Below are 21,864 nucleotides of genomic sequence, written 5' to 3'. Positions count from 1 at the left end.
AGTGGGTCAGATATACCTCCCACCCACTGTGCACAGGTGGAAGTGCATTTTGATTTGGTGCATTTTACACCTACTCTGCACAGGTGCGTATGACTTCAAAAGGTTCTAAAAGGTGTTATATAATCTCCAAGTTACAAAAAGATCAGTTCAGCCATATAAAGGTATACGGAGCCTGATTCTTCTTTATTTGCACCAGTGTAGAACTGCTGTAACTTCAATGGAGTTACTCCCAATATATCTACCTCTAGAGGATGGTGTCCCTAGCCTCTGTTTGCCAGAGGCAGGGAGTGGACAGCAGGGGTTGGATCAGTTGGTGGTTGCCTGTTCTGTTCATTCCCTCTGGGGCACCTGGCATTGGCCACTGTTGAAAGACAGGATACTGGGCTAGATGGACCTTTGTTCTGACTCAATATGGCTGTTCTTATGCACCCATCTGTCCTAGGGTTTTATACAGCTGTGGTATCTGAGCACCTTTGACATAAAATCAATTAACAGCAACGTTTCTATTGGATTTTGTGGCATCTCTGGCACATCTCCCTTTTTGGGGTAGAAACTTTACTTGAGGAAGATTTTGTTTCCCTTAATTTATTTTTTAAGGTTGATTTTTTTTCCGGGTTATTTTTTGTTTTGTTTGAGGGGTTGAGGGTTTTTGGGGGGGTTTTCAGAGGAATGGGGTGTCAATGTTGTGGTAATCGTATAATAGAAAGGCCTTTTCAAAGAGGAAGGTTTTGCAGTGATAGCAAGATAGCAAGACTGTTTCTGTCTGGTTTCAAAGTAGGGACCACATGAGACAAATGTGATAACCAATAAACTACAAGAAATTGGAAACCTGTATGTTAAGTGAGAGGCAAAACCAGCCTAATGTATCTTTTAAAAGGAGCTATGCTAGAAAGGGTTAGCCATCTAAGGATCCATTCCTGCTGCCCTTACTCAGGCAAAATGTCCACTGGTATTAATGGAAGTTTTCTGTAAGAACAAACTGAGCAAAAATTTGCTATCTAGTTTCTCATCTAGACCCCATCAGAGCAGTAACTGATCACCATATTAAATAAACTGGATTAACTTGACTACCCTACTAGGGTTAATAAGCTTATATACAGGATCACCAAGTTAGCCCTAATTGTCTTATTTCACTTGACCCTTTAAATAGCTCAGGGGTAAATTAAGGGCAGAGAAAAATCTTTACCTCTGAATGTCCTGGATTTTGTTCCTTTAAGCCAGACTCTTAACTTCTTTAATATATTTTTTGTATGTAATAAAATGATATTTTGTCTAGCTTAAGATATTTCCTCCTTTATATGTTTTTAAACGCAACTTATCAGCAAGAGTTTCATATGGTTTTCCTTTTTGTGAGTGAATATTATTGCTGGCATGGTCTGACACACAATTAATTCCTGAAAGGCAAATATCCCATGAAGACACAAAAATACACCAGAAAGAGTAATAATATTGGCATTTTTGAAAAGAGCAAATACCACACGGGTTATACTTCAACGTATTTGCAAGTTTCAGAGTAGCAGCCATGTTTAGTCTGTATCCGCAAAAAGAAAAGGAGGATTTGTGACACCTTAGAGACTAATCAATTTATTTGAGCATAAGCTTTCGTGAACTACAGCTCACTTCATCAGATGCATTGAGCCTATGCTCAAATAAATTTGTTAGTCTCTAAGGTGCCACAAGTCCTCCTTTTCTTTTATTTACAAGGGATCATCAAGTCTTGCTGGAGTTTAAAGGGTTTCTTTCCTTCATCTAAGCAAGCAAGAAACCAGTGATGCCAATTTTATAATGTAATCATAGAATCATAGGACTGGAAGGGACCTCGACAGGTCATCTAGTCCAGTCCCCTGCATTCAAAGAAGGACTAAGTATTATCTCAGTGGTTCTGTACTTCTGTACTGGTGACCCCTTTCACATAGCACTTCTGAGTGTGACCCCCCCCCCTTATAATTTAAAAACATTTTTTAATATATTTAACACCATTATAAATGCTGGAGGAAAAGCGGGGTTTGGGGTGGAGGCTGACAGCTTGCAATCCCCTATGTAATAACCTCACGGCCCCCTGAGGGGTCCCAACCCCTAGTTTGAGAACCCCTGTATTATCTAGACCATCACTGACAGGTGTTTGTCTAACCTGCCATCATGGAGTCACTGGGTCAATGCTCTCTGGAACTACTCCATACAAAGCCAGTCAGGACACTGGGGTGCCTCCTCTCTGGGAGCATACTGCCTCCAGGGCAAGAAGCTTACACAGCTTCAACCTTCCTGGGTCTGACCTCGGAGCATTCAGCATCCCCTTCCACACCATGCGCTTCCCGCAGCGAGTCCGCCCAGGCTGGGCTCCTGGGGAAGCCAAAAGGTCCTGCACCCCAACTCTGCAGTCAGATGTGACTCTCAGCCAGCCATTAAAACAGAAGGTTTATTAGTCAACAGGAACACAGCGAGGACAAAACTTGTTAGCACAGAAATCAGTGATTTTCAGCCAGTCCATCGGGGGGGGGGGGGGAAAGGGAGCCCAGAGCCAGGGCTCTGGCCCTCCCCCGAGCCCCAAGCCAGCCGAGACTGACTTTCTTCCAGCTGCCTGACCCCTGCCCTGCCTGTTGCTCCTCCTCTGGCCTTTTTCTCGCTTCCCAGGCCAAGAGTCACCCGGTCACATCCCCCTCCTGGATCTCAGGTTACATAGCCTTGGTGCAGGCAGCTGGAGCAGCCTCCACAGAAGTCACACCCCCTTATTCCCACCACCTAGACATTGGTGCAATACACAGGGAAACTGAGGCACACACAGCATTCATGCAAAACAGTAAGACTCACATAGGCTAACATACAACCTAACAAGGGAAAATCCCCACTTCATCACACCTGCTCTTAAAAATCTTCAATGACAGAGATTCCACAACCTCCCTAGGCAATTTATTTCAGTGCTAAAGTACCCTGACAGCTAGGAAGTTTTTCCTAATGTCCAACCTAAACTGTCCTGTTCCATTTGTGTGACATGCTTACATGGTCATTGGGCTAGAGAGAGAGAATGACTCTATAGACCACCAGTTAAGGCGCCTATTTCGGAGAAATGGATTCAAGTCCCTGCTCTGAGTCAGGCAGACCAAGGATTGAACCTGGATTTCCTGCCTTGTGGCTGAGTGCCCTAACCGCTGGGTTATTAGGTATAAGCCTCCTTCAGTTTTCCTGAGAAAGAATTGATGTGAGAAGGTTCACAGTGTAAATCCCAAGTGGAGGTAGTGCCTGCCTCCCTCCAGCCAGATATTAGGCACTTAATGTCTTTTGCAAGGCTGGGTTTAAGCCACATCCCTTTCCTTAGCTTTTCTTACTGGCTAGTTTAGGCACTTGCCCACTCATCATATTGGCTTCTGTGAATCCCTTTTTAGGCACCCAATTTTCCACATGGATTGTATCGGGAGCTTGAGTGCCTAACTCAGTGCTGTGAATTCGATGAGATAGTAAGGCATCTAAGGTGTTGCAATGCTGAACTTTGCAATGCTTAAATTCCTTTGTGAAGCGGCTAGCCCCTAGACTCACACCTGCTCACCACTGTATAATTTATAATCCACCACTTGCACATCACCTATCAATTTGGCCCAATAAATTGAATGTAAGAGAGTCTAAGACCATGTTTATACTAGAAATGTGCACAGATTTACCTAAATGTAGTTAAAACTTGATCTAGTTAAATTGGTATAAATCCCTCGTGTAGATGCATTTAACCAAGTTTCACCCTTGCTTTAAAGGGATTAGCTTGCATCTCTAAATTGTGAGGCAGAGACTGTCATTTATTATGTCTCTACAGCATCTAGCACAATGGGGCTCTGATCTGGTTGAGGCCTTTAGGCGCTGTTTCATTATGTTTATATGAAAAAGATATTCAAATGTACCAGTGGCAGTTAATCATCTAAATCCAATTAAAAGTCAATGGCAGTCACGTGCCTAATTGCCATTAATGCCTTTGACAATGCTGTTTAATGGCATTTATTTTTCATAGCCAGTAAGTTCCTAAACTACAAATAGACTTTAAGGCAAAGTATAAGGAATGCACTTTCACACACCTGCCAGGTAACAGCTCAGAGCTGTTTTCCCAATGTAACCTTTGGTGCTCGCTATCAGAGACCAGGACCTGTGCCTACTGTGTAATTACTATAGCACTTATTGATGTCATGCCCTTAAACTAAGCTCTTGATTGATGAAGCAACCCCTTAAAAGGCTCCTTTTCCAATGGGATACAAGAGAACCTACAATACTCGTTATTACACCTGGTCAGGAATGATCCATTGAAATGTTTATTCAATGGGAAATGCAATTTTCCTCTAGAAAACTTCACTTTTGCTGATTTTTTTTTTAATTTTCTACTGAAATAATTTAAACAAAATATTTTGTTTCAGATCAGGTAAATCTAAACATTTCAATTTGTCAAACTGAATTCAAATGTTTAATTTTGGATCAGGTTGACATTAATTTTTGTCTGCCTGAGTTGCTGTACTGCTTCATGAGCATTGTAGTCTAGCCAGAGTGAGAGCCTGGCCTGTAGAGGAGGGACTTGGGGCACCTGAAATACTTCTCCCATTATGCACTATGGTGTCCCATCTGGCTGAACTGATTGTGGTACATCATAGGAGATATGTGAGCTTGGTGCCTCATGGGAGAGTTAGTCCGATTGGGGAGCCCAGCCCATACGAGTGAATTAGGATCTGAGGCTTTCGAACTACAGCTCCCATGAGGCACCATGGTAGCTCAGGGGGCACAGATTAATGTCAAACTGAGCCAAAACTAAATGTTTTGACATTTCCAAAACAAATTGTTTTTGGAATTACCTTAGAACAGAAATTTCCATTTTTCAACCCAGCTCTACTTGTTATGCAGCAAGTACAATAGCTGTTTCATCATTCCATCCCATGAAACTCAATAACCAGACAAACAAATAGCTAAATGCAACCATCTGCTGAATCCGGACGATGCTTTAATTGGAATCACAAAGAAGATTTTTAAAGCAAGATTTAAAAAAAACGGGGGGGGGGGGGGGGCAGGGAGGCAGGAGAGCAAGGATTACAACAGAATGTGAATAACTCATGTAAAGGACCATGTTGTATCATATTCCTTGTCTTCCCCAAAATGGGCTTCAGCATGTGTTCTCTTTCCAAACTGTTTATGAAAATGGCTTCTTATTTTGGGTGCCCTTGATTTCTGATTGCCTAAGTTCTGATTCTTTGAGTCAGAGGTGCTTTGCAGCCTCAGCTGCCATTGATTTCAGCTGGAGTTTTGGGTGCTCAACACTTCTGAAAATCGAGCCCAAGTTATTCAAAATTAGAGGCTATTTTTGAAGCATTTGGCCTTGGTAATCTTGTGATATTTAGGCCTAGACCCTCTTTATCTACTGCATTGTTAGAGGGCACACAGGTTCATGTGGTTACATACTATGATGATTGGTGCTATGTAAATACAGACACATATGCTAGATTACACAGTTAACAGTAAATTGTCCACTTATAACTCACGAATTATCTGTGTTCCTCTACATGTACAGTAATAGTTAAACTTCAGGGAATTGTGCAACTGTGACTAAACAGTCCCATGGAATAAAAAGGGTTAATGAGTTCAAATATGGTAGATGCCTCCAAAGTGATGCCAATGGCAAACTAACCATCATCCTTTCTGAGGAAGAATACATGAGGCAGCATTCAAACCTTTACTGTGTTCTTTTGTAAAATTTATTGGAGAAACCTTCCATCACCTTGACATTTTCCCTAACAAATGAGTTAATTAAACAAATTCCAAGTGCAATGGGGGAATCTCCAGGTGGCTATTTAAGGAAGCTATGCGGCCAATTTGTACTGCCAGAGCAGTGGGAAAAATTGATTTAAGTAGAGCTGTTAAGCTTTACACCAGCTGAGCATCTTTGTTGGTCCCTTACACTTCTAATTCTTCATATTAATTAGTAATATTAACAACATTTCTAAGGTACTCTTCATCACAGTGTCTCTGCTCCATTAAAAGCACTGATGCCTTCTAAAAAACTAACCAAACTTTCCTCCAGATTTTACTTTTCTTCTTTTCTATAAACATGCATATCTAGGGTGGGGATGTTTCACTAAGGATTGTCATTATTTCAGCTTGCCTCGGGACTGAGCCTTTTGTGAGGGATGTTATGTGACTTCACTTTAGAAGAAAAGTGGGGTTTCTGAGTAGTTAAAGAAAAAAATTGAATTTGTTAATGGTGCGTTCCTCACATGTCTTTGTAACTGGCATATAACATAGCACCAGATCAACCCACATAACTAAATTGCAACATACCATTGCTTTTAGTTACTAATAAAACACAGGCATGTGTGTCAAATGTTTTTAATTATGTGTTTATTATTAAAGTATGTTTTCTCTGCTGTGTTCCTATAAAGTTTTCATGTAAGTAAAAATTTATGCTCTGAAATTGAAGCTTAATTGTATAACTGAGAACACTTCTGGATTGGGCATACAGCAGCTAATGGCCATTATCAACATGTGTAGATAATGTGGTGTCACCGCCTCTTGAGGTGGTCTCTCAAGGGGCCTCAGCTTCTCCTGACTGACCCTCCTTAGTTTTTTCTCAGTCCAGTCAGTTCCTGGATCCTTGCCGTCAATTAAGCCTGTCAGCCCTTCACTTTTTGGGCTTGTCATCTCTTTCCTTCTCTGTACTCTTCCCTTTATAGCAGGCCTTGTTTCCTCTGGTTGCAGTCTGGGTGCCTGCCTCCATCATTGGTATATATGCTGCCAATCTAGTATACTATGTATACTGGCTTACTTCTCTCATCAGCCAGGATGTGAAATTTGTCCCTGATCTGTCAGGACCTCTCTAGGAAACCCATGCAAAGACTTTCGGCAACGCATTAGGAATAATCTTAGCAGTTGTAGACCAGAGTGGTATGGCTTCCAGGTATCTGGTGGCATAGTCCACAATGAGAAGTATATGGTGATGTCCAAAGGCCTTCCACCCGCGGGCATCACCCCTGCAGCTCCCATTGGCTGCGACTCCCCAGCACCTGCCCCAAGCACCCATGGCACCCCCCCACCAGCACTTGCGGCACCTCCCCTCCCCGCAGCACCCACGGCTCTCTGTTCTACAAACAGACGCATCTGAGGTAGGACTAAGGGGGGGTCTTTCCCAAGAGGTAGATGGAGAAGACCATCCGATAGTATATGTCAGCCAGAAACTCTTTCCCTGCGAGAAAGAATACTGTGTAGAAGAGATGGCAAAAGACCACCCTGGCTTAATCAGGAGATCTTTAATGATCTTAAACGTCAAAAAAGAGTCCTACAAAAAGTGAAAACTAGGTCAAATTACAAAGGATGAATATAAACAAATAACACAAATATGTAGGGACAAAATTAGAAAGGCCAAGGCAGAAAACGAGATCAGACTAGCTAGAGACATAAAGGGTAACAAGAAAACATTCTACAAATACTTTAGAAGCTAGAGGAAAACCGAGGACAGGTTAGGCCCATTACTCAATGGGGGGGGGGAATAACAACACAAAATGTGGAAATGGCAGAGGTGCTTAATGATTTCTTTGTTTTGGTTTTCACCAAGAAGGTTGGTGGTGATTGGATGTCTAACATAGTGAATGACAGTGAAAATGAGATAGGATCAGAAGAGTCTAAAATAGGGAAAGAACAAGTTAAAAATTAATTGGACAAATTAGATGTCTTCAAGTCACCAGGGCCTGATGAAATGCATCCTAGAATACTCAAGGAGCTGACTGAGGAGATATCTGAGCCATTAGCGATTATCTTTGAAAAGTCGTGGAAGACGGGAGAGATTCCAGAAAACTGGAAAAGGACAAATATAGTGCCAACCTATAAAAAGGGAAATAAGGACAACCCGGGAAATTACAGACCAGGCAGCTTAACTTCTGTACCCGGAAAGATAATGGAGCAAATAATTAAGCAATCAATTTGCAAACATATTCTAGAAGATAGTAAGGTGATAAGTAACAGTCAGCATGGATTTGTCAAAAACAAATCATGTCAAGCCAACCTCATAGCTTTGACAGGGTAAAAAGCCTTGTGGATATGGTGGAAGCGGTAGACGTGGTATATCTTGACTTTAGTAAAGCTTTTGATACTATCTCTCATGACCTTCTCATAAACAAACTAGGGAAATGCAACCTAGAAGAAGCTACTGTAAGGTGGGTGCAAAACTGTTTGGGAAACCATTCCCAGAGAGTAGTTATCAGTGGTTCACAGTCAGGCTGGAAGGGCATAATGAGTGGGGTCCCACAGGGATCAGCTCTGGGTATGGTTCTGTTCAATATCTTCATCAATGATTTAGATACTGGCGTAGAGAGTACACTTATAAAGTTTGCAGGTGATTCCAAGCTGGGAGAGGTTGCAAGTGCTTTTGAGGATAGGATTAAAATTCAAAATGACCTGGACAAACTGGAGAAATGGTCTGAAACAAATAGGATGAAATTCAATAAGGACAAATGCAAAGTACTCCATTTAGGAAGGAACAATCAGTTGCACACATACAAAATGGGAAATGACTGCCTAGGAAGGAGTACTGCGGAAAGGGATCTGGGAGTCATAGTGGATCATAAGCTAAATATGAGGCAACACTGTAACGCTGTTGCAAAAAAACCAAACATCCTTCTGGGATGTATTAGCAGGAGTGTTGTAAGCAAGACACAAGAAGTAATTTTTCCACTCTACTCCTTGCTGATTAGGCCTCAACTGGAGTATTGTGTCCAGTTCTGGGCACCACATTTCAGGAAGGATGTGGACAAATTGGAGAGAGTCCAGAGAAGAGTGACAAAAATTATTAAAGGTCTAGAAAACATGACCTATGAGGGAAGATTGAAAAAACTGGGTTTGTTTAGTCTGGAGAAGAGAAGACTGAGAGGGGACATGATAACAGTTTTCAAATACATAAAAAGTTGTTACAAGGAGGAGGAAGAAAAATTATGCATACAGAGGGGTTTGCCTCTCTCACCAACCTTTGCTTTTTCCTTTCTCTCCTTTTTTCTTTCTGGGATTGTCTGTTGTTAGGCTTGGAGGTAAAAAGGTCAGGGTCCTCAAAAGGGAATAAGAACCCTAACATCTCTTCTAGGATGTTTTTCTCAGGCTCCTGTGTTAATGGAAGTCTCTGCAAGAGCTCAGGGAAATATGGCCAGTCTTGGCCTAATGTCCACTGGGTCCTTGTTCCTATGTAGGGGTGGGGCAAGGAGCTGGCAGGGCACTTAAAGGCACAGGCCTACTGTCGCAAGGAAATATTACTCATGAAACTTGAAGCATTTGCCTGCCCCCATCCTGTCCATCAACCAGTCAGCTGTCAGAGTTTTCTTGAAGTTTACATGAGGGGGCCACCACACTTGGATCCCTGGCCCATTTCCTTCCTCAGTGTAGCTGCAGCAGTTATTTCTTCTGGAGAAAATCCCCAAATGGCTTGTGTAGTCCATGAGGCAGGTGGCCTCAGCTAGAATTACCAGTCGGTGTCTACAAACCCAGTCTCAGCCAGCGGGTAGAAGAATCTGTATGAACTGTTCCATTACTGAGATCAGCTATCTGGGGTCCCATCCGGGACTCTGGCTTTAATCTTAAGGCTTTGGGCAATTGCCTGTGGTCATTCCTTGAGAGGTAGCACTCATGGCAGAAACACTGGTGGTAGATCTCTTCATCTAGTCCAAGCATGTCCAATATGGTTGCCTTCACTTGCTCATAGTCCTGGGCCACTGCATCACCGAGCCCCAGGTATGTGGCTCAAGATCACCCACTGGGCTGGAGGCCAGTGGAAAGCCATGGCTATCCTCTCAAAAGTTGTCAGGAATGATTCCGGGTCATCATCTGTTGTCACCTTGGGGAGCATCATAGAATATCAGGGTTGGAAGGGACCTCAGGAGGTCATCTAGTCCAACCCCCTGCTCAAAGCAGGACCAATCCGCAACTAAATCATCCCAGCCAGGGCTTTGTCAAGCTTGACCTTAAAAACGTCTAAGGAAGGAGATTCCACCACTTCCCTAGGTAACGCATTCCAGTGTTTCACCACCCTCCTAGTGAAAAAGTTTTTCCTAATATCCAACCTAAACCTCCCCCACTGCAACTTGAGACTATTACTCCTTGTTCTGTCATCTACTACCACTGAGAACAGTCTAGATTCATCCTCTTTGGAACCCCCTTTCAGGTAGTTGAAAGCAGCTGTCAAATCCCCCCTCATTCTTCTCTTCTGCAGACTAAACAATCCCAGTTCCCTCAGCCTCTCCCCATAAGTCATGTGTTCCAGTCCCTAATCATTTTTTGTTGCCCTCTGCTGGACGTTTTCCAATTTTTCCACATCCTTCTTATAGTGTGGGGCCCACAACTGGACACAGTACTCCAGATGAGTCCTCACCTATGTCGAATAGAGGGGAAGGAACACGTCCCTTGATCTGCTGGCAATGTCTCTACTAATACATCCCAAAATGCCATTGGCCTTCTTGGCAACAAGGGCACACTGTTGACTCATATCCAGCTTCTCGTCCACTGTAATCCCTAGGTCCTTTTCTGCAGAATTGCTGCCTAGCCATTCGGTCCCTAGTGTGTAGCGGTGCCTGGGATTCTTCCGTCCTAAGTGCAGGACTCTGCACTTGTCCTTGTTGAACCTCATCAGATTTCTTTTGGCCCACTCCTCTAATTTGTCTAGGTCCCTCTGTATCCTATCCCTACCCTCCAGCGTATCTACCTCTCCTCTCAGTTTAGTGTCATCTGCAAACTTGCTGAGGGTTCAATCCACGCCATCCTCCAGATCATTTATGAAGATATTGAACAAAACCGGCCCGAGGACCGACCCTTGGGGCACTCCACTTGATACCGGCTGCCAACTAGACATGGAGCCATTGATCACTACCCGTTGAGCCCGACAATCTAGCCAACTTTCTATCCACCTTATCGTCCATTCATCCAGCCCATACTTCTTTAACCTGCTGGCAAGAATACTGTGGGAGACCGTGTCAAAAGCTTTGCTAAAGTCAAGGAACAACACGTCCACTGCTTTCCCCTCATCCACAGAGCCAGTTATCTCATCGTAGAAGGCGATTAGATTAGTCAGGCATGACTTGCCCTTGGTGAATCCATGCTGACTGTTCCTGATCACTTTCCTGTCCTCTAAGTGCTTCAGAATTGATTCCTTGAGGACCTGCTCCGTGATTTTTCCAGGGACTGAGATGAGGCTGACTGGCCTGTAGTTCCCAGGATCCTCCTCCTTCCCTTTTTTAAAGATGGGCTTTTTCAGGATTCAGTGATCCCCTGAATTATGGGGGAGGCATTCCCTGCAGGGGCAGGACTCTGGGGATTAGCGGCCAGTACTAGTGCTGCCAACCATTGCAAAAACAGTTGCTGATGGGCTGCCATCTGTTCAAATACCTGTTGTTCTCCCTATTGTTGTTGTGCTTGTGAGTCAGTCAGCCATTGCAGGCGCTGATTCATCTCCATACTTCCCTTGTGTATAAAGAAAAAAAGGAGGGAAGGGCTTTTTGGTTTTATTTTTCAATCCCTTTTTACAGGGATGGTTAACTGCAATTGCACCTTTAGTAACACACTGTCACTGCCTCTTGGGGTGGTCTCTGAGGGGCCTTAGCTTCTCTTGATTGACCCTCCTTAGTTTGCTCTCAGTCAGGTCAATTCTTGGACCATCATCTTCAATTAAGCCTGTCGGCCCTTCACCTTCTGGGCTTTTGGTCTCTTTCCATCTCTTGGCTGTTTTCTTGGAGGCAGCCTGTTGCAGGACTGTCACCACCTTGCTGTCCCAGTCCTTTCTACCTCCCTTTCCTTCTCTGCACTCTCCCTCTTTTGTACCAGGCCTTGTTTCCTCTATTGGTTGCCGCTGTGGGTGCCTGCCTCCAAGATTGGCAGCTCTGGCAGTTGTGTGTGATTGTGATCAAGCTGCTTGCTTGTAAACAGAAGAGACTCTCCTCCCCCCACTGTCTATGCTCAGGATGGGGTTTGTAGACCCCATTTCATGTAGATATACTTGTAGATAAAAGAAAAGCCACTTTTGAGAGTGTGATCGGTATATAAACCTCACACTGGGACAGAAGGGGATAAAAGACTATACTGGGCTCAGATAGCTCTGACCCTCCAACCCTGCAAAGCATGCTCCAACTGGAAACAGGGTTGGAAAGGGAGCAACCCAGCTCAGAAGGGGAGAACTTGGGGAAGAGTGCAGACCTATCCTGCAGGCTCCTGTGAAAGGAGTCAGAGATGCCTCCCTGAGACACTAAGACTGGATACTGAGCCCAGTTGGGACTGACAGTTTGGTTTCCCTTTTATATTTTCTTTCTCCTTAGCTGGGACTGGAAGCAGAGAGAGCAGTGATAGGAAGCGACTCATGAAGGATAGCATAGGGGGTCCACAATCCTCTCCAGGCGCCAACATTGATGACCCTCATATGGCCCAGAGTCAGAGCCTGTTGGAGTAGGTGGGCCCAGGCTCCCCTACCACTAACCCCAACCTCTATCTGGGGAGGGTGCTAACCGCTAGGCCACCTACCCTACCGCGGACCCCACTACACAGAGATGGAATGTTTTGTTCAACCCAAAATTAAATTTTTCCAACTTTTTTAATTTTCTGAAAATTTAAAACAAAAAAAAACAGTTGCCTTTCAACCCAAAGCTATTTTTTGAACTGCCAATGAACCAAAAAAATCAGTTATTTACCCATCTGTAATTTCTATGCCTTTCCTTGTGAAACCGTGTAAAATGACCACTAGCGATGTCTCCCGCTGAGATTAAAAACCCAATTATCCATACTTTTGCAGATGTGGGTTTCTGTTAAAGTTTCACCCTACTCTTAATTTCCTGGATTTCGAATAGTTGTTTTGACAATAATAGCATCCTCTATGTGCCAGAGTGACTTCACCTGAAAGGGTCAGCTAGTGCCCAATTGCTGCACAGGTACAGGAGGGTGCAAGACACCATTGCTCACACCAAGTTGGCATGGACAAGACTGTGATCCCACTATCACCAGTCAATCCCTACACACTGGCCAACAGAGCTAGCTGGACTCAGAGAGGGGAGTACATGGGACCAGTCTAAAGGATCGTGCAGTGTGCCTGTTTCCTTCTGTATGCCAGGGAACTGTAGGAAGGACTGTGGAACCCTGAAACACAATCCCACCTAGAACACCCTCTGGGGAGATGTGGCTACTCACCCTCCTAATGCACATCTGGTAGGTACAAGTGAGCCCTAAAAGGAGGTGGAGGGAATATGAATCCCCTACTTCAGAGGGGTGTTTGAAGTCTACATCCGTTGATGTTGGTAACAGAGGTTTAAAATCCTTGGATGAAAGGCAATATAAAAATGCAAAATATTGTTAATTTCCTGATCCTGCAGCCTTTGCTCACAGGAATAGCTCTCACAATCTTTAATCCTTGAAATCCTTATCCTTAGTCACATGGGTATGGGTGATAAAACTGACCCCTAAAAGAAGAACAGAATCTCAACTATATTTAAGTATATGAGACTGTCAAGAGGTCATATTCCTGTTTTATTATTTGTTAATTACCTTTAAAACCTTTTTTCAGTAACTTATTCTTCTTTGTAATTAAAGGTGGTGAGAAGCATATCATTTATATTAAACTGAGATTTCCTTTAAGAACAATGTGATGATGTACTGTACATTCTGTGATATGGTTTGGAAGAGCCTATAGTAGAATGACTCCTTTTGTATCAAAACTTTGTAAGCCTCCAGAGAAAGGGGAATGGTTTATTTGAAAATATAATGGATTTGTCATGGACCATTAAAATGCAGAGTTTTGAACTGATAAGAATACACAGAATACAGACCGGTTATTTAGAACCTAACTGTCCCTGTGTCCCTTCTTCATATTGTTGTTTTTGGTATAAAAAGCAAAAGACATAACACATACCTTATTGTAAACTAATATAGTACAAACCCTGTTAAACCATATATAAAAGTGATGATAGTTTTGTCTACACACTCTGCAGCTAGCATTTTGCTATCAGTTCTTGCTACACATTACAATTACTAGCTATTTTATAAGTTTAATATACGCCTTTTACCTTAAAAAAAGCATTCCTGTCAACAGAAAATATGTTACACGTGGCTTAATTTTTTTTCTTTACAGGTCCAGTTATAAATGTTTGTGTGTTCTGTTAAGCAGATTGTATGTAGTAATCAAAAGAAACAGATATGCCTTTGAGAAAAAGCTAGTTTGGGAGATATTGTGATCTGGGACCTCTTTCTGGAGCCTTAACTCAGGTTGGTAAGCACTTGGCCATCCAAGTAATCCCCTTGGAGGTATTTACAATGAGGCTTTTTTTGCTCCAAAAGGTCCACCATTGTTTCCAGTGGTTTAATTTCTCCAGTACTAGCAATGTTGTGAGCTTTTGAGTAGAAGGGGCTTGAGGCAGCAGTTGGTATCTTAAGCATTGTGTTGCCTAATTCTGCCAACACCACATCTACATGACATGGCACTTAGAACACTGGCACCCTGTCTTCATTAGTGCTTCCAACGTCTAACCCTAGGTAGAGACATCTTAGAGAACTAAGTTTAGTGCAGACAAAGCTAGTGAACTACTTGTGTAAACGCTCACCAGGGTGATTAAAGGTTGCACAAATGAGCCTTAAGTGATAAATGCAAGTTAGTACATTCTCATCAAAATGAAACAGTTACTTTTAATTCAGTGTCATGAATATAGCACCAAAGTAGATTAGTTTATAGATTACAAATTCCAGCCTTTCAACAGTGATATCAATGCATATGATTTAACTAAGGCAATTATTTGAGAAAAGTAATTGTAATGATCTTAAATTAGTTTTTGTTTCATTTCCTTATGCTGTGTTGCCTTGATTTGCAAAATACTTACACAGCTCTTTATGTTCCTCTTTGAGATCTAATGTGAAATGGAAGTTATATTCACTTTAGCATGATAGGGTGCTTTCTGCCTTTCACATCGTCCAACCCCTACGCACACAGACCCCTCTATTTTTTCTGACTGAGTGGTTTTGCAGAGCAGAGATCAAAAGGAAATTTATCAGTATCTGTCTCCCTTCAGACCATTGAAGCCAGACTTCTGACAACGTGTAGCAGCCTGAAAGCTGAAAAAGGCACCAATACCAGCAAAAAAAGAGAGAGAAAGAAAAGCCGCATGACTACATTGTAATTGTCAGATTACGAAGGAGGAAATTGCTGTGTGAGCACCCACAGATGCTTTGAAGGTAGGGTGGCAGAGCCTGGGTACTGTGGCCTTTGTTGATTGTTGGTTTGTCCTGCTCAGAAGGCTCCAAGGTCACAGGCCCCTGAAGACCCTTGAGCTTATAGCTCTGAAGTTGAAACAGCATCCTCTTGTGTTATAGAAACTTGTGGTTAAAGGTGAACTGAAATGCTTTAAATATACACACGCACAGCTCTTGGAGATCTCATTTCCCTAACAGAACACATATGTAGAGTTAGAAGTTAAAAATATTACACTGTAAATGTAGCTTAAAAGAAGTTGTTAAAAATTAGTTCTTTCTTCATGTAGCTTCAAAAACATGAGTTAAGGACAACGGAGTTCTGAGTTTCTTATGCCTGCTGTGCTCTCACACTCAATGCTCTGGTGATGGGTGAAGTAAGAGAACCTAGATAGAGAAATCACTGACACCTAAAGCGCTTACAGATTGCTTTGAGCTGCAAAATTTGGATCTTGATTTGAACTTTTCCAGACTTCAAGGGGGTTTGTCTTGGGATTGTCTGCAGTCCCTTCCCTGACTGCTTAGCCAAGGCCTGGCATCATGATATTAGCCAGCAGACTCTTTTTAGCTAGATTGGAGCTAGAGTGTCAGAGAGCACTACAAGGCCCTGTCTATCAAATGTGCATGGTATTCACTCAGTCGTATCCTGTCTCCACCACACTGCAGGGGCCTCCTCTAAAAGCACTATGAAAAACGCAGCTCCTGCATTACTTTAGATGATCACGTTAGTGACATGATTGTTACAAGAGGAACAGACAAATCCCTGAGCTCAGGACTTGGAATGTAAAAACAAGTGGTAGGTGAACCTTCCATTTTGGCAACTCAGTTGGGGTCAGGTAATGAATTAAATGGGTAGATGCTTGTCCAAACCTCATCCCAACTGAACTATCCAAAACAATGACATCTGCTACCCCTGGACCCAATCCAATTCTCTTTGAAATCAGTAAATGGCCTCTCACTGACTACAGCAGGAAGAGGATCAGGCCCTTGGGCTGGAATTCTCAAGCAAGTATGGTTTCTTGAGGGATTTATGGCTCTTTCCAAATTCGGCACAAAATGGACAGAAGGCTAGTATTTTGACTCTTGTGCTTCTAGCCTCAGGTACAGCCAGGAAGGATAGAGGCAAGTGTAAATTCAAAATAATGTCATAACCCTCCCCCCGAAAAAATTAATGGAACTTTTTATTAACTGAAGAAAAAGTTGGTTCTGTTTGACTCTTTCAGTTTGAGTCAGTTTCAATTTTATCTCAACTGGTTCACCCAGCACGAGTAAAAAGAATTCATTATGAATAAGTAATTGTTTATTTTCTGTCTAAATATTTATTTTTATTAATGAGTTAAGATCTCAATGGACATTTTAAAAAAAAGTTTTATCTCTAAAGTAAAATAACACCACAACAACAGAGCAAATTCTCCATTGATCGTAAATGAACATTTTAGAGGTTCCATATGGCAACTGGCACCAGACAAAAGGAAGTTGACCAAAGAGGTTAATTATTTGGGACACATCTCCGCAAAGTTTCACACCATGTTATTACTATCCAGATATTCAGCAGGATGTGGTTATACTTCTCATTCAAGGCATTTCAGAAATGGTTAAGACAGCATTGCTGAGCTTTTTCCAGATTTAAAAACTGTCATTCCCAATATTTGTGTTTGACAGTGTAAATGACAAAACGGATATTTGCTTATAGGGTTCTCTACATACATGTATTTAAAGAAAAATCTTTACTTCTATTGCTAGTGACTGTAGTTGGTCAAAAACATTTTTACCATGAGAAATTTTGAGCAAAATTTTTTTTATTTTTCATGAGAAATTTCTAAAAGCAAATTTTCATTTCTATTTGAATAGACTTTTTTTTAAATGAAACAAAATACAATTTGAAATTAAACAAATTGTCTTTTCACTTTGACATTTCCGGGGGAGGGGGGGAATAAAATCAAAGGATGATTGAAAATTATTTTCCCACCAAAATGTTTGTATTTCATGAAAAAAAATTACCACATTTTTTTCTGAAACACAATTTCAATCAGCTGTACTAGCAAACAGCTTTGATTTTCAAAGACATCTGGGCACATTCTAGAGCTCTTTGGGTTTCCCTTTCAAAAAGGCATCATTGTTGGTGCTCAGGGAAGGCAAGAGCAAAGAAGTTTTGCAATTGTAGTCTCTCTTAATGTGCCTTGGGATGCTAGCCACCCCAAAGGGGGTGGGGAAAAGTAGTGAGGAGGTGAGATCATGGCCTTCCAGAGATCCCCTGTAGTAGTGTAGTTCTTCACCACCCCCGACAGCAGTCTGTGCTCATCAGATACAACTGAGCCCTTTAGAGCACCGACTGTGGTATTAGTTTTGTGCCTCCTATGGCCCCATGCACATTATCTCTGTTTAGATGATTTTTTCCAGGTGCATGTGTCATCTGCAGGACTATGGCCAGGCAAAGGCATATACGAGTTTAAATGAACATTCCTGGCCCCTGGACCTCACAATGAATGTTGCTCCATGATTCTTTTCTGAACCTCTTGCAGAGGCCTGTGATATGGTCTTTCTGTAGGTTTTGGGGGAACCAGATTTGGGGTGCTTCCTTATGCAGCTAGGTACAAATGCCAACCAGAACTTGGCTCAAAGGATTTCTCAAAATCTACTTTTCTTTTTATTATTGATACCATTTATTTACTTTCTCTCAGCTGCATGAAATGCAAATTGAAAACAGTCATCAGCGTCACTTTTTTTTTTATACTCACTTTCTGGTAATGTTCATATTCTGGTTTTCAGGCACTCACATTCCAGAGTGAGCTGGACTCACAACATGGCAAGTGATGTTCAAATGCAAAATGCTTTTCATTATAATGAGAACAAGCCATAACGACTTTTCCATTCATATTATTCTTAAAAAAAAAAAAAAAAACCTTATAAAAAACTAGCTTGGGGCCTTATGCCAAACAGCAGTGTCCTTGTAAAGGTAACATTTTCATCTATTTATGTTGAAAGTTAGAGATTTCCTGAAAAGTGCAGAGAACTCTCAATTCCCACTGAATTCACTGGGCATCTAAGACCAAATCCTGACATCTGTGCTCATCCCTCCTTCATGAGAAACTCTCACTGACATCAGTAAGGACTTTGGGTTGACCCTTAATTTCTTAGGACAAGATTGAGACTTTACATCTCAGCTAAATAAGGGATGGTGCATAGCTGCACCACCTTTGGAGCAGTCCAGGGAAGAAATTGTGACTTTGAAAAGTACATTTCCTTCCCTGGTTACTCCCCAGTTGGACGTAATCTACTCATGGCCCTTACCAGTAGCAGATTACTTCTTCACAAGCTGCCTCAGTTGCCTGTGTACAATGTAGATAGCTTGTGAGGAGATAAAGCGTGTCATGCCGTGCTGGAATCACAGGTGTGTGATATGCCCTTTGCGATATTCACTGTAGTTCTATGAATGAATCAGGTGGAAATCCCAACCAGTTTGAGTGAGCTGAGCCTAACACAGTCACTGTGAGGTCAGGTTTAGCAGACACCGTGTTGCTCGCATTGTGGCACAGATTCCAACACGTGCCAGATCCTTATATTCTGGGTGACCCTCCCCAGGCTGAGGGCATGAAACTAGGATTAGATACTTCCTCAGAAAGATGAAAAGTGAGAACATCACCACCGCAGCACAAGGGTTAGGGTAGGGCCAATAATTTCTGAATGTGGCTGATTAAGAGCCCTGCACTCTGGGAACCTATCCTTGGAGCATAGGGTGCAGAAGAAGTTCAGTTTCAGAAACGTTTATGATGAATAGGAGAAGCCAAACTCAGACTTTCCTCAGCTTGCCCATTCCCCCCTGTTCAGTGCCAAAATGTGCTACAACTTTTTTTCAGACTGTGTATAAACAGTTTCAATGGTTTGTCCTTCCGCGGAGATGAATTCTGATTTCATTTACACCAGTATAAACCCTGAAAACCTTCACTGAATTCAAAAGTCTTACTGTGGGTTTGCACTCATGTAACAGAAATCAGCCCTGGCCCAGGGGGTTTGTTCACACAGTTATGAAGTCAGTGCTGACCATGCGAGTTTCAACCCTGGTGCTACAATTTATCAGGCATCTGTTCTTTTTTGTTTTAAACAAAATATGAAGTGAAGCTGGTGCGATTGTGCTGACAGAAGATATTTCTTTTAAACTGTCCACACACATTTCAGAACCAGTCAAAAGTCTGACAGGGAAAAATGTGCTTGCAACTTTAATTAATTAATCTACAGTCTGAAACAAGATCATGCTTCTGAAGGCTGCAGCTACAGACCACTGGGAAGATGTTCTCTTAATTAAGTGTCTCAGGCAATATCATGCTCTTATCTTTGGGTCAAAGTGCGTTACGTGAATGAGAATCTGTGCTGCTCCCTGGGAAAACATCCTGCTGTGGAAAAAAAGGACTAAGAAACAATAACAATTACAGTGAAACGCTACTGACATGTCTCGTGAAGGGAATAATTCTGCAATGGTAACAATGACCTTTGAGGTCTTTTCCAGCTCCAATCTCAATGGCCCAAATCCTGAAGTTCTTATTCAGTTTTTACTCATTCTCTCTTCAGGTGCAATCAGATGCCAATCTGGCTTTTGTCAGTGTAAGAACTGAGTAAGGACTTTGGAATTTGGCCCAATGTCTTTTATGATAACTTACTATGTGCCTAAAATTTTCAAGCTTGGATGCCTAGACACAGACACCTAAATCCATGTGTAGGTTCCTAAATGAGCGGCCTGCCTTTCAGAGGTGCTGAGTGCACACAGCACCCGTTGCTTCCCATTGAAGAATAGCATCCCTTTTTTCATTGTTCTCTATTAACTCTCCTTCCCTTCCCTGCATCCTTTTGTGATTGTTTACCACTTTTTAATAGTAATCAAGATTGCAAGGTCTTCTGGGAACAGAAGATGTTGTCTTGCATGTCTACAAAGCACCATGAACATCTATGGAACTCGATACATTACGCATAATAGTAAAAATCTATTTTAAAAGCCTTCTTTTAAATTGTAGCTTGGAAATAGTATTAAACACCCTTCACATTAAATCACTTAAGTCTGGAGTTGGGCTTTTGTGTTCTGTTACTGTTACACCTATTTCCAAGAAGTCCAAATGTACTTGTTTGAAAAATGTTTAAGGCTGATCATTGAAAATTTTAGAAAGCTTGTATCATAATGAGCTACTAACCTTCTGTGCCCTATATTCTACCCACGGTGCCAACCACAGCTCTCAGTGCGGTGAGTACACGTGTTAAGTATATACATGAGCATGCATGTTTGCAATGTGTTCAATACATGTTTACCTTGTGTTTTTCAGGTGACATGTCAGGAGGAGGAGTTAGGGGTGAGAGTTAAAGTAAAATTAGTTTCTTCATTAAAATTGAAAAAACTAGTTTTGAGATGGGAAGAATTGTTACTGTTTGTAAATGGGATTTTGACTTTGGTTTTTAATTTTAAGGAACCTGTTTGCATCCTGCATGACTACTCCCTTGGAGAAGCAGGGGGGTGATTGGCAGGAGGACGACCAGCTGAGCACTCCCTTGGCTGCTCCTGAACCTGCGTGCAACAGAGGACTGGGGGTAATAGGCAGAGCCAAGAGCTTCCTCATGCGTGCAGCCAGTGGTTGGGTTTGACAGGTGATAGAGCCAGTGCTCTGAGGTTTGTCACTGAAAACTGATCAAGAACATCGTGTCGCTGTGCTTGAAGAACGGTTGACCAAGTGCAGCTTCGTTGCCTGCACGTCCGTCTATGCTAGACTGAAATGGCAGCTTTGCTTGGTTCTGGTGCAGTTGCAGTGGTACCTGGAATGCTTGGGAAGCATTTGGAGCACTTGTATGTGTTGACATGAAGTCTTTCACGAGTGCTTCAGCTGGTGCTGTTTGCACTAAAATTCACTAGAGTTGACAGACCTAGAGGGTCTAGTGTAGACAGACCCTCTAGTAAGGGTTGAATATGTTACAACCCTAATAAAGGAATGGAGTTAAGCCTCCTGTAACTGCAGTCAACTGCACTGTTAAAATTTCTATTACTTACTACACTATCTACTTTCCCATGTTATTAGGGTTACTGGTTAACACCTCCTCCCATATTCTCTTCAAGCAAAAGGCTTAATTGCCCAATTTAACAGCCCAAAAAGCCCCACGGAACAATATAACATTCACATAGTTCACATAAATCACTGGCGTTTGCAAGGAAAGCTGGCATGCGCAAGTCGAAGGCACTGAAAGCAGTGACGAATGTCAAAGGTCTGTATGTGACAAGTCTGCTTATGCCCTTTACTCATTTTTCAATTCTCCATGGAGAAAACATGTCATTTAGAGCTCAGTCCCCTAACCACCCCTGCAAGGTATTAACTTAACTCCCATGGAAGCCAAAACATTTGAAGGTGGAGGTGCTTAGCACCTCAAAGAATTGGATCCTGAACATGTATTTCCTTAGAATCACCCTCATCATTATCCACTTCGGTCCTGTTTGGAATTTTTTTAAGTTGCTTTGTTTGTTTCACAGGTCCAGATCCTGACTGGGGCCTTTGGGCGCTCCCATAATACTACCAATTAATAAATAACTAGTAGTTTGGGTGTATTGGAAGGCTGACCCCACATAATTCATGCAATGTGACATTGTACACTTTACAGTGCCAGCAGCAAGGGTGCCATTCTCCAACAACCAGA

This window comes from Eretmochelys imbricata, chromosome 4 (assembly GCF_965152235.1).
Source record: "Eretmochelys imbricata isolate rEreImb1 chromosome 4, rEreImb1.hap1, whole genome shotgun sequence".
In the NCBI taxonomy this organism is placed as follows: domain Eukaryota; kingdom Metazoa; phylum Chordata; order Testudines; family Cheloniidae; genus Eretmochelys; species Eretmochelys imbricata.
Note: the sequence above shows the minus strand (reverse complement) of the source record.